Source organism: Centruroides vittatus, unplaced genomic scaffold (assembly GCF_030686945.1).
Source record: "Centruroides vittatus isolate TY-2023 unplaced genomic scaffold, ASM3068694v2 contig_2190, whole genome shotgun sequence".
In the NCBI taxonomy this organism is placed as follows: Eukaryota; Metazoa; Arthropoda; class Arachnida; order Scorpiones; family Buthidae; genus Centruroides; species Centruroides vittatus.
This window is the reverse complement of record NW_027121367.1, coordinates 434,115-448,969: the sequence shown is the minus strand read 5'-3', so window position 1 is coordinate 448,969 and position 14,855 is coordinate 434,115. Positions and strand designations below refer to the sequence as shown.

The following is a 14,855-nucleotide window of genomic DNA, read 5'->3' as shown; positions in this document are numbered from 1 at the left end:
GTTCATAAATATATTTAATTGTACCTATATTCACGTAATTCTGTTAACAATTATCAAACTTACGTCATATCAATACACAGTAACAACAAACTGTAAAAGTAAAATATTTTTCAGGTATTCTAACGTATTAAGTCGGTAACAAGAAAAATCGAAAATAAATATTTTAAATACCCAATAAATTAAATGACAAAATTGCATTAGCTGATTAATTTTTTTTAAAAAACCAGAAAAAAAGTATGACATTATTCGATGTAAATTTTTACGGAAGATAAAATAAACTAAATGATTATTCTTCTTTGTAATGGATTTTAATATTAAACAATCTAGCAACGAGAGTTGCATAACTTTTCCGGAAGTTGTGAGATTTTATTTAAAAAACCCTTTTAAATAACCTACGAAGAAAGTTGAATTTACGAAAGAATCAACCGAACCCTGTTCTTAACCGAAGAAAATTAGAAATATGTCAACGGTGAGTGAAATTTGTTTTATTTGAATGCCGATGTAGTTAGTATCTGCGCCGGTCGCCATCTTGTTTGTGGACAAATAAGATGGCGACCGGCCTGTGCTGTCATAGGGGACTACCCAAGTAAACATTTACCAACTTTTATATTATTAAGCAAAAATAAAATTGTGTATGGCGCCATCTGTTATCAAATTTTGCTATAAAATTTTTTTATATTTTTAATTACTATAAAATGGCAGAAAGTAGGAGTGAGTTTAATAACAATAAAAAAGTGTAAATGTTAATAAGAAGTAGGATCCTCATCAAGTTCTACCTCTCTCGAAATAGATGAGCATCTCTATCTCCCCATCCTCTCGACCTTTCACCACCAAAATTTAATAGCATCAATGCTCCTCATATACAAGCCACCATCCCAAATTTCGTTTCTTAATCTTTACCCCATCCTGAGATATTAAGCGAAATGCACATACATATCCACAGAATTATTTTGTCGCTTTTCTGAATTCAGGAAGTCTCAAAACGTGGAGAGTTGTAAAAAACTCGGAGGGTCAAATTTGACACGATTCCAACACTTTCGCTTATTATGTATACATAACAGACGGAAAATTAAAACATTACCTTTTCAATTTACAAAATAATAAATATAGTAAAACATGTAAATATACAAACTTCTATCTTACATTATGTATTTATTATTACAGTAAAACATCGATTATCCGACCCCCGATTAACCGACTTATCGGTTAACCGACCGCCTTCTAGTTGGAAAATTCAAATGTCCGCTAGTGATGTGGCGCTACAATATTTGGTTATGTCTCGGCTACTTTAATATTATTTTTGTCAAATTTTTGCATGTTTTAGCTGGCAGCACTGGCTCGACCTTAAAAGAGAGGCTAGTATTTAAACCAGGCCTAATACACTATACTAATAATGTATTTTTTCATACTTTTCGGTTATCCGACTTTTCAGTTATCCGACCAACCCCAGTCTCCAATTGAGTCGGATAATCGATGCTCTACTGTATATAGTCCTACTACTACTACTATTATTATATACATTTACTTCTGATAAAATTGATTTATTAAATCTCAAGTAAATTAAATAAACAGAATAATAATGATAAAGATATTCAAATGCGCCAAAAATTTTAAAAAGTTTGATGTTTTAAAAAGACACTTGATATTATCGATCCAATTAAGTGGAATACTAGCTTACAACGAAAAAAAAAAAAAAAAAAAACATTTTAGTAGTCATCCATAGTCTTTTTTCAGATTATAAGCTAAACTACTCTTATTCGAAAAAAAAAAAAAAAAAAAAAAAAAAACAACCAGTAAGATTAAAATAGTCTTTTCGTAAAATAATTTAAATATTTTTTCTGTAACATAATTAACTTCGTTACCATCAAAACTCTCTCAAATTTTACAAATCAATACTAATAAACTGATAAAAAATAAATATTTATCCTATTAACTTGGACATTAATTTTACCTTATTTCGGAAGAAATTATAAGATTAGACCATTTTATATTTCAATTTACTATAGAGGTAAGTTATTAGTGAGGTTGAGGCCGAAGTTTTAAACGCGAAAACGTGTACGTCAGACGTTCAACGCCGCTTTTCTGTAAGCCTAGAAGTTTGACAATGGCGTTTAAAACGTCGAGCATAATTCCACTGACTTTCCAAACACCATTGTCTAACTTCTAGGCTTACAGGAAAGCGGCGATGAACGCCCGACGTACAGTACACGTTTTCGCGTTTAAAACTTCGGCCTCAACCTCGCTATTTCTACATTTAATTTTATGATTTTGACGGAAATTTAAGATTTTCAGTTTTGTTTCACAAAATTTTCTTTTGTGTTTCTGATATCTGAATCTTAAACTTATTTTTAATACAGTTTAATGAATTTATACAAATAATATTTAAACCATATTGGTTTAAATACTATTTGTACTAAACGATACAAAGATTAGATTATTATGAAATCGAGATGAAAAATCAGAAAATTCACAATATTAATTAATAAAATTACAGAAATAATTCTCGAAACTACCTATATTTACAATTATAGAATAGCGAGGTTGCGTCCGAAGTTTTCATCTCTAAAATGTGAACGTCGAACACCTCCTGGCGCTACCTTAAGCGGCACTCGACGTTCGACGTTCACGTTTTAGAGATGAAAACTTCGGCCGCAACCTCGCTAATAATATACAAATATCTCAACATTTCGTCATCTGTTTTCAAGTATGGATATGAATTATTTGTTGTGTAAACACAATTCAACTGTTTAATTATGTGATGTTTTTTATTAAGCTCATTTTTGAATAGTTTCGTATATTCAATTTCAAGTATTCTGTTTTTTTTTTTTTTTTTTTTGGTTTTATCACACAGTGTAATTTTTGCCAGAATAATTTCTTCTATTCATACTTATATAATAGAAAGAAATTGATCAAACACAGGCATGACAATGCGTAAACATATTTTGTGAAGCAGCTCTGTCCAGAATGAAATCTCTTAAAAGTATTAGAATATTCACGAATAACTGGAAGGAAAAAAGTCTTCTATTACGAATATTGCACTCAATGGTATGTATATTCGAAAAGTAACATAATAAAAATTATAAACTGATTAAAAAATGAAAAAAACCTGAATTTTAAACAAATTTATTTCTCAAATTTCGAAAATAATTTCAAAATGTTTTATTCTTTTCACATGTGATGAGAATTTCACAATTTTAACCTATGAAAATGTATTTTAAATCGTATAGAAACAATTACTTTATTAACAAGCTTATTCGAACAATAAGAATAAAACAGAACACTCCAATAAACAAACTTACCTTTAAATAAACAACTAAACAAACGAACGAAATTAATTAAAAAAATTAATTTGTGATATTAATACAACGAATCGATATTTAGTATGAAAACTTGTGGAATTACTTCGTTAGTGTGAACTGAGTTTATTGTGTAAATAGAAGTGATCACGAAAAAAAAAAATGTCACGTTAAATGGCAGTCGTACGGTTTCTTTTCCACCTCTACTAAAAAGGAATCCGTATAATAACGAAACAGTTCCTTATTGATGTAATCTCAGAGAATTGCTAACTCCATATAAAGCTTAAAAGCAAAATAAAATGAGAATGTACGATTTTGTCAACCATTTACAACTAAAGGAAGAGCAAAAATGAATTTTTGCGGGAAAGGAAGCGATTTGGAAAGGTGCCAGGAAATTTTTTTTTATACTCTCTGACCAACAAAAACTATGGAGTAACAGAATAGTCGCCATCGTTGCTACAAAGAAAGTTAACACCGTTTGAGAAGCGATTAACGATTATCTCAAAATCGATCTTCACACGATAATAATATTCAAATTATAAAAAAAAAAATCATTAAACTTCTTCATCTGGAAAAACTTACTACTATATTAAATTACTTTCTGACATTAATTACCGATGATTATTTATCGAGTTATTTAAAAAGTTCATCCAACCGAAAATTCATGTTAGACACAAACAAAATTGCAGAACCAACAACATAGAAAAATGACTAATAACTGAATGCCTAAACTATGTTTACCAACTAAAAAAATGATCAATGATTAAATATAAAATAATATATAAATCTATTATATATAATCACTATTTTTGACTTAACTATTTTTGTCTGCGCTATAAAAAGTAGTATTTATTTAGTTAATGGAAACAAAAAAAATCTTTAATAACAGGAAAGTCTACTAATAACAATTTTAAACAATTCATTTATCAATTCTGACATTTTTTTTCTTCAAAGCGACTTAACAGTTAACAATCGAAATTTGAACAAAATACTATAATTTGACATGAATTATTGGTTCGACGTTGTAGAACAGTAAATAGATTTCTATCAAATACAGCAATTTCATGGGAAAAATACTTTGCAGTAATTTTGAACTGCGATTTAATGTTTTTCTCTCGTCAAACCCTTCTGCAAAAAATTCATCTTATTTTTTTTTTATAGATTCGACAATGGGCAATAAAAATTTTATTACTATATACAGAAATTATTTTTCAAAATTATTATTTTAAAACCATAAAACTATTCAATTTCGAATTATATCGGTTTAAGTGTTTTAAATTATTATTAAATATCGGTTTACCATTCAAAAACTATCCCGAAAAGAAACGATTCAAATTTATTCATATAATAAAAAAATAATAATAAGTCTGGATTATAAATTTATCGGCGAGAACAGAACAAGGCGAAATGCATTACCATCAATAACAGTGTTAAGTACAACTTTTCTCGACTCATTAAACACAACAACGCATTCTTAGCGTCGTTAAAAATAATAAAAGTGCAACCAAACGAAATAAGTTTAATGAGAGGCTAATAAAAATAATTAGGCAAATTGAAACAGTTAAATGATTTTACATCGATACAAAACAAAGGGAAGCTTAATATTTCGCATCGTGTTTTTAGAAAGGTGATGATGAAGTCGAAGAACCCAATCGTCTAGACGCCACCGAGGCGGCAACGGAAGTGAAATATGTGCGGCTTTCGTGTTAGACTACTTTCATTACCATCGAGTACTTTCTGATCAATTCCGAATTCCAGGCAGCTTTCAGTCTGGAAGAGTCCAAATAACACTCCGTATTTGAGTTAAGTTGTGATGGATTATAAAGAATACGAAATAATTCGACAGTTTTTCCATTTCACACGATTTCCGTAGCATTAGCGGATGTATATTAAAAAATAAAAAGAAATATAATACTCAGAGTCAAACGTGCATTTCAGATCAGTTGTCTCCTGTAAGGATCTATAACGCAATAAAATCTACAAAATAGAACTTAAACAAGTTTAAGTTCTATTTTGTAGATTTTATTCATCACTAAATAATGTAGAAAAGTTTAAGAAAACCGAAAATTTTCTTAAATGGACAATTCAAATAAATTAGAATAAAGAAGCAGCATATTGGACACAATTTATTTTAAAACACAGTTTTAGCAAAACACACAATCAAAAACAAGCTTGCAGTTAACATAAAAATATTCAATTTATAAATACAAGTAGATTCTACAACATATAAGTCTATAGATTTAAAATTAGATGAAATATGCATTTACATAACTGATAAAGATACATTCAAAATGTGAGCGATACGGTCGAAAAATTTAGTCTGCCTTATAAATGAGTTCTCGTAAAACTGTATCGATATTTTGTTGTAATAGATAAGAATTAATATGATAGCCTTGTAACTTATATGTTTTATTTTTAAGCGGAAAAATAGATTCCTATCAAATTCGAAAAAATCTGAAATTGAGGTCAACTTCTGACGAGTTATATCAGGTCTATAATGTATTTAGGTCTATATATAATATTATATATGGTATAATTTGAATATGAAACACAATTAAGCCATACAAAATCTACGTTAATCAAATAATATAAATGTATAGTACTGCTGTGTTTATATCAATCCAACAAATACTTTATAAGCTCATCTGAAAAGCAATATGAAGTATGTTTATTATGAATATTACTGAGGAACCAATTTTTTCTTCATTATTCCTACGGGTATTGTTTGAAAATGGATTATGAAATTTCTAAAAAAGATTCTTAAATTAGCGAGATTATACTTGTTGTAATTCTCCTCATTTTTAATAAGTCTAAAGACTGTATTCTATTATCACTTAATAATAATTTGAAGAATCCGAATGCCTCCTTCGTTTCTTACTAATTTAGAATTTATATAAATTTGTTATTTTTCTGCAGATATAAATGAAAATATTTAAATAGATTCAAAAATATTGAAATTATTAAATCACTTTTAGAGTTTCGAACTCAACTCAAACGACTCTCTTAAGAATAAAACAGTAAAAGCTATTTCCATGTATGATTACGACTACACTACATAATATTGCATTTACAGTTCACATCACACACATCCTAAGTCAAACTCGAAAACAGAATTACGGGAACGATTTATTCACAGAGACACTATCAATTTAATGATCAATACTGTACTGTACTTAAATAATTTTAACCACGCACGTATAATTGGCTTACGTATTGCATATTTAAAATAAACGAGACTAAATACTTACGAATGGAAATGTTTCTTACTTTATCATTTTTCCTGCTATCTATTTGAAATGAAAATAAATAGTTCGACTGGAATGTAAAAAGACCATCACAAAAACATATTAAATTGCGTAATTGGTCTCTAGAAAACTTTTCGTTAATTGAGTTACTGAATCGAGAAAAAACAGATATAAATGAAAAATGGCATTAATGAAAAACAATCTTGTTTAATTAGTTTATTAGTAGGAAAATTGCTGCCTCAGTAGAGACGATATTTTCTTTTACTAACACTAGGACTGTCTTCACTACTTTCTATGTTTTTTTTTTCTTTTTAATGGAAAATATTTATTTAATATGGCTTAAATTATGAACGTCTAAAATTAAACAAGACGTCGACAGAAATGCAATAAAATTTTCTTAATATTTTAATTAAAAGAATTATCTATTGCAATTATAAACTATAACTGTAGAATTAATTAAGAGGGAAGAAAAACTATTAGAAGTGAAGTTTGCTCGAATGTTTCTAATGGTACACGTGAGTCTTTGTTCTTATAAAAAAGTAAATATAAAAAATATCCGGAAAAAAAATCAATTTTTTAAAATTTTCGATCAAAATTTTCTTCGAAACTACCGAAGTGTTAGTTTTTGCTACAACTTCTCTTGCAAAAACGAATTTCTATGATAATACTAATCTAACAGTATCGGAGTAATGTTCAAAGTTTCGAATAGTGGTAAAGTATTGGATGAGCTAATAGCAAGAAGTCGTTGATAGGAAAGTCGTTCAGCCATTCATTTTGAAAGTTAGATCTCGAGTATTTCCGTGTTCTATCCCATGAGCTAGTGTCCGAAGGGAAAAACAACATCGAATCAGTTTTTATTCCCTAGTTTCTTTCTATATCTAAAACAGACAAGTAACAGAAGCAAAAATAGTAAGACTTTACAGTACTTTCGATCGAACATTATGGAAATCGTTTTAAATATAAATAAAATTCAACGTTTTAATAAAAATCTTAAAATAATCCTATTTTTTCGAATTAATGTACCTTTTTTTAATGTTCCATAATTTAAGAAAGGTGAATATATAAACTAAATATTAATAAAAGGTAGATTTTTAAGAGAAAGTGTCTGGCTTATCGCTAATCAGAAATAGCTAATAATACGTCTGTACATGGACAATAATAATATTGAAGTTCGTGCTTTATCACAACAGCAATAAAATATTGAACTTTAGACATAAAAAAGTCGTGGATATTCTCAAACCATTATTAAGATATTTATTATTTGTCTCGAATAACATTCTGAAACATCACGTCTCGCACAGACACGTCCAACAATACTGAAAAAGAAATATTTTTAAAAATAAGATTTCTTTTACAATCTGATTATATTAAACTACTAGCAGATAAGCCTATGACTAATAATGTCTACCGTAAGAATTATCTATAAAATACTATATCACGTATTATATATGTATATATACACTATAATGACAGGATTTTTTTACTAATTGACATTTTGGTTTCAACAGACAACATTGTTTTGATATAGACAAAACGTCTTCTTAGCCCAACATCATATTTTATATTTATTCAACATCGATCAAAGTCACTTGTAATAAACATTGATATACGATATGCTCTCGATAAACAGAACATGCAATTTTACTAAACTAATCTGGAAATTTATATTCTCCTAGAAATTTATCTTCATAATATAGGACACGTAACATAACACAAGTCAGTCCAAAAAATGCTATATATGAAATAATAATAATTTTAATAAACATTATAAAATTTATAAAAGGGGATTTTCAATTTCTATTTATTGATTGATCAATGCGACGTGCCACGATATTAAGGCTTGCCTCAGTTTGGCCCATCACGGATGAATATGACCCGCAATAGGGTGTGACTGACCTACTACAGGTCATGTTCATTCGTGATGGGCCAAACTAACCCGTATTATTCATAGTAAATCATAGGAATCTAAGAGCCGCCGCAAACTAGCACTTTGCGAGAGCAAAATGCTAGCAAACGTGCCCTAGCACAACCGATGACGTCAAAGGCTCCGCCCCTCTCTTCTTGCTCACGTGGTTTTTCCTTTGCTAGAGCAGCGATACGAGAGTACTCTCGCTGTTCACAGAATTCAACAACGAGAGCATTACGCTAGCAAGAGAGAGCAGCGGAAAATGAATGACTACATAAACATGCCACACGTCGAAAAAGAAATAATAGAATTTTATCGATGTACGTAAATTACATGATTAATACATTCAGTATTGAAAAGAAAATGGTATAAACGTTGTATATTAAAATAGTTATTTATAAATAGGCTTAAGCCTAGTTAAGCTTAACTAATAGGCATATTTTTCCCATTCTGTTTCAAAGTTCGGAACGAAAACTGACAGATAGGTTCCGTTATAATAACTGACGGAACGAAAACTGACAAGTATAGGTTATAATAAAATCTTTGTTCTATAGCCAATCCACATCTGGATTCCACGTCATGTGGACTAGTTACGCGAGCAAACGTTGTGTAGTTTGCGGCTGCTTCGTGCTCTAGTAGCTTACCTACCAAAAATGGCCCATAGCATCATGGGAAAAAAGGCGGTGCTTAGGAGCGCGACCGAGAGTACGCTAGCTCTTGCTTCCTGTAGTTTGCGGCGGCTCTAAGATCGTACTCGAACCCGGATCTCACACGGTGTTAGCATGTCATCTTATCATCGAGCCATTTGATCAATGTTCGTCAGTAGAATTATCACTATAACATTGATAATTGCCAAATTCCATAAAACAAATCATATCTATTTTACAGTTGATTTAATTATGAAAACAAATATTATATTATTAAATTTTTAAAACAAATAATATTTATCTCCCTCAGGAATCACTTACTTTATCTTTTCTTTATATAAAATTTATTTTAAGCAAGTTCTTACTGTTTTAAATTTTGAAAAGATCTTTTATAAGCTTAAAACCTATTAAAACAATAGAGAAACTAAACCTATTCTAAAGCCGATATATCGTAAAACGTTAAATCCAACAGAAAATATACAGGTAGCTGTGATTGGAATGTAAAGTACATTAGATGTCGAATATAAAGTAGAAATATTTCAATCAGTGGCGTAGTGTAGTGGGGGCAGCAGGGCCCCCTAAAAGTGCCGCCCGGGGCGAGCGGCACTTTTAGGGGGCGGCAAAATTTCACAATAAATACACAATATACCTGTACAATACACAATAATGATGATTATTCTTTGCCGAAATGTTCTTTAGAATTACTGTATATTTTAGTCTTTTGAATTAAGATACCTAAATAAAGGGGCGGCTGACACCCACGCTACGCCACTGATTTCAATATGAAACATAAAAAGACATTTAATGCTAACTATATTTAATTCTAATATTTTCATTAACATACTAATTATAATGTTATTTTCAAGGAAAAAATTAAGTAGTCCTCAATAAAACAAGACGAGTTTCCTAATATTTTAGATGATTAAGGCATTAAAGTACGACTTCAAAAAATCAGGCAGAGAGTCGCACTCCAGAGTAACATAATATCAATTTGGACTTATAATTCATCGTGAGTAGTTCGAGTCTGGTTTTCTTTTCCCATCCTTCACCAACTCATAATGAGAGAAATTGAAGCTAGCTGCTTACCCTCTACTGATATCTCATGTCAAGAAATTGAATTCAACATAAAATTCAAAGAATATATACATTATCCACTTTTGTAGTATAAAACTGTTATCTTGAATGAAATGGTCATGTACTACAATTTATATGCCAGTATTATTTATTAAATATATACATATATTTTTTTTTTATTTATTGAAGACGTCTCTCGTATAGTGCGGAATAATTAGGAATAAGAAATAATACTTAACATCCGAAAATGATATAATCTATTACAAACATCTCAATTAATTCAAGCTGATTTAAATTGGTTTTTTAGAAAAACAAAAAATAAAATCATTTGTATTTGTTACATCGTAAGCATATACAATTAATCTAACAAAACATAGGCCTATAAACGTTTAAAAATATTTCTATTTTTTAATTAATCATCTATCTTAAAATCAAGCGAATTACTATTTCTGTTTATAGAATCTAAAATTAACGTTTATCAAAAATTTTACTTTAATTTCTCCTATCGAAGATCGTTATCATAATAGACGATAACATTTTAAAAAATACCAAAGGAAATGTTAAATAAATGTATTATATTTCCAAATAAAATATAAATATTCCAGTTAACCAAGATCTATCTACTGATCCGTTAATTAACATTTTCACTTTTATTTTTTTGTGTGAAGAACCATGGGCATCCGCAGAAAATTTTCCAGAAGGGGCAAAGCCTAGAGACAAATAATTACATCAATAAATTTTAATTAATTTATTTAATTTTTTGGGGTTTTTCTCGCAAGTACATTATGGAATACAGTATTGCATCAAAGTGTCCCATGGTCCATGGTGTAAGGTTGCATATTTCAATCACTTTTACGATTATAATTTGCGAACATATAAGAATATTAAAGAACGTTTTTAGGATTTTCATTAGATTTATACGATTAATACAGGAATATTTACTCCCGAAAAAATAAATCAGAAATTATAAAAATATCAAATTTCATTATGTGAAAACTTTAAGATTAGTTTTAATATTTGAAAAAAATATATGATTTATTTATTATTTCATAAAAATACACTAAGATTACTTTGTATCAGGTGAATAGAGAGTATAGAATAAATGGTGTTGGAGACAGTGAACAAACGAAATCTAAATTCAGCCACAAATCATTGTAGATAAAGCAAGCAGACAACAATGATTTCAAAGTGACTTCAGCTGGCTCTATTTTATAAATATCAATGACTCGGTGAATATCTTCAAATCCAAACTGACAACTAAAATACTGAAAAGGAAACTCAACTTTTTTACTTTCATCCACAGAAATACTACTAAGTCAATAGTTTATCGTATGTTTTGTAAGAAAATATTCAATAAGATTACGTCCAATAATAAAATTCTCGAGTTTGGTCGAATTTTGCTAATCTAATAGAAGTTCGTTCCTGTGAGTTTTTGAATTCTTAAAAGCTGCTACATTCTTAACCTTTCGAAGTTATAACACGTCCAAATCCATAGCAAATAAAAACATTTTTAATGCAAAAAAATCAAAAATAAAATTATGACAACAAACGGATTTAAACGGATTGATATCATATAGCTCAATAAAGGTCAAGAGATACGAATAGTATATTTTCCTTTCGAATTCAAACAATAAAAATGTACTCTACGTTCGACTTTGATATCCTTATCCGAGTTCGTTTTTTTTGGATAGCAGCCGAGTAATAAAACTTCAAATGCTTCTGCCAAAATCATAAAACTATAAGAAACAAGGAGAATCTCAAAAAACTTACGATTCCAGGCGAAATATTCCAGAATGCTTTTCTCTAGTTACTATCTATACATGGTCTCGAAGGAAAGAGTTTCGCCTAGATACGCATTTCTGCAATGGCCCGATTTCCAGGAACGAAGCTTCCAAAGTAAAACACTAATAAACCAAACAACCAAATAAAATTTCATATTAATGCATGTTGGCGAGTTATAAAAATAGCGATTTCATCAGTCTCTTCAGACAAATACGACTTTCAACCAAAGAACTTTATATCAATTTTAACGACAAATCTCCATGTCAACTCTAGATTATATCATGTTCCACATACGGCAGGCTTTATAAAAGGTATTTTTAAAGCCTTAAATAAAATAATATCTCTCTAAAATCGAATTTAAAGGAAATAAAACTGGAAAATAAAGTTTGTGTGCTTGCTACAAATTAAATACGATTTTATCTCGCAATTCTGTGAATAAAAATAATCGTAATTAATTATGGGCTAAGTCTTAGCATTTTATAATAATCTTTAACGGAATAAAACTTATAATATAAAAACTATGACATCTCGGTCTTGTAAAAGAAAAGTTATAATAAAAGCGATAATAAAGTGACCTGTTAAATGTCCTCTACAAGAAAATTATACCGAAAACATCGAAGTAAATATTAAATAAAACATTGAAAAGTTATGAGTATTTTATTCTTTTTTAATGCCAGATTACATCATAAATAATCTAGTTTAATCGTTTCTCTAAAATTTGAGTATAAAACAATGTCATACAAAACACGGCGGATGTAATAAAATCTCTTTACTTCCTCGAACGGAAAAGTCTACAGTTTCGCTGTTTTAAATTTAATTCTTTAATTATGTGATCAAGTTATCCGATTTCAAATTTAGAATTAAAAGTAAAATGAAAGCGACATTAATAATTTTCAAACGCTTATAAACTGGAATAATCTCGTACAGAGAAGAGGATACACAAATCATTGTTGTTGTGAAGTTGTTTTATGTAAATATAATTTTGATCTTTTACGATAAATGAAACATGGCTAGTATAAGACGTATACATCAAAAAATATATTTAAAAAATTTCAAAGTACAAACAACACATTTATTATTTAATCTGGGAATATCATGTAAGAACAGTACATATTTTTGCCTCAAAGACACATCGTTGGTCTAGGATGCATCACATTTTTCACATCGATGTTTTGGGAGAAAACATTATTCTTCAGAATGTAAGACATACATTATTTTCAGATTAATTTTAGATACAAAAAGTACGTCTTATAGGGCGACAAATACACTAGTTCCAAAATAATCAAAAAGAGCGTACTATTACTTCGCAACAAGAAAATTTTCGGAGTTAAGGGTCTTTAACAGCAACAATACTCAACTAATTTATAGTTTTAGATTTTTGAACATAAATGTGAAAGGAACAATATCAATATTGTCGTCAACCACTATTCTTTTTACATTAATATATCCTTAGTCGATGCAGCATTTTCTTATCTACGAATAAATTTAGATGAATTAATTGAATAGGATTAAAAATACACAACTAAAACAGCGTAATGAAATATATAAAAACGATAGCTACAGCTTAACGAGATTAAAGAAAAACTAAAGTATAGCTATTCACTGTTTATTTATTATTATCGTTGGCATTATTTAACTCCATAGATTTATATTTAAGATTTTTATTTTGTCCTATTTGGCTCACGGGATTACATCAGTCAACCAACCACCGAGGCTAACAAATAATCCCTCTCTTTCTCCGTTCTCTACTTCCTCTTCCATATTTCAGATACCCGCTCCTCGATAGATATTTTGTCCTGTATCTGTTCACCTTTCTTTTCATCGCTAAATTCTATAGGACTATCTTTTGATATTTATTGTAATGCGGTTCTGTTAAACTTTGCATTAGATCTAGAAAATGTCAAATAAAAGTATATTTTTTGTTTTTTAAATATATTTTGAATTCTTGTATCAAAATTTCACGTGAAATAAAATCATGGCATCTACAATAAACAAATTCCAATTAAAATACCTAAATTTCAGTTGTAAGAATGATAAAACTATCAAGAAAAGAGCTAAACATTCTGATTCATAGAAAAAAAAATTCTGCTGATGTGTAATGTAAAGCCAATGTTCTCAGTTGGAATGCCTCGAATCTCTCACAATTCAATCAAATTAATGATCATAATATGACAGTTTAAGTTCACTCGAAACGTCATTTAATAACAATCGAAGTATGATGTTATAGGGAATAATAACGAAAGGTTCCTAATTACTTACAAAAGCTTTATTCAATTGAAGTTGCCGCTTTAATACGAGTTATGTGAGGTAAATAACGTTTAAACATGGCATAAAGTTTAAGCTAAAGGCGACACAAATAAAATGAATGTACTGACGACTGACTATCTCGTGTTATTCTATAAAAATACAAAAATCTTTATTTTTATTTAATGGTGTTTGGAAGAATTTTATTGCGTGTCACTAGTTCGCGTATTAAACGAATTGATGATTTATTCAATATAAATTCACGACAAGATGGCTGCTTAATACGACCGTGTTCCTTGTGTCGAAATAAAGATACATAAAGAGGACGTCATTAATATTTGCTATAAAATGCGAAATAGTGGCAAATTCATTTTGACTAGCACGACTACCACCCATAAATTATCAATAATTCCACTTAACGATTCTCGTTTCCATATTCTTGTATGATATTTTCTTAGCAGTCCTTTTAATTCTTACCACACGTTATTTCGCTTAGGATTCGACTGTAAATTATTGTAATTAATACTTATTTGTTAGAGATAAAGTAAAATGTTCATGCAATTTTATTATAACTAACTTTTGAAACTTATACCGTCGTCTTTTCCTCTAGATAATTTTAAAAAAAGGGATTTCGTCCAGTATCGATCGATAACGCTATAAC

General features: G+C 29.2%; 2 protein-coding genes across 7 annotated transcripts in view; one reads left to right on the top strand and one right to left on the bottom strand.

The window, feature by feature from the left end:
• The window catches only part of LOC136970811 (uncharacterized), a 424,253-nt gene that overhangs the window by 21,144 nt on the left and 388,254 nt on the right, over nt 1-14,855 (top strand). The window lies entirely within an intron of this gene.
• Nucleotides 1-14,855, bottom strand: part of LOC136970808 (homer protein homolog 2-like) — a 248,638-nt gene that overhangs the window by 162,345 nt on the left and 71,438 nt on the right. Inside the window, exon 1 of one of the 6 annotated variants that reach the window (XM_067265277.1) lies at nt 11,939-12,261. The exons of the other annotated variants lie outside the window; for them this stretch is intronic. The gene's annotated coding sequence lies outside the window, so the exon portion shown is untranslated. Of the gene's footprint in view, nt 1-11,938; nt 12,262-14,855 lie in introns of those variants that run through there. 6 annotated transcript variants of the gene reach the window in all.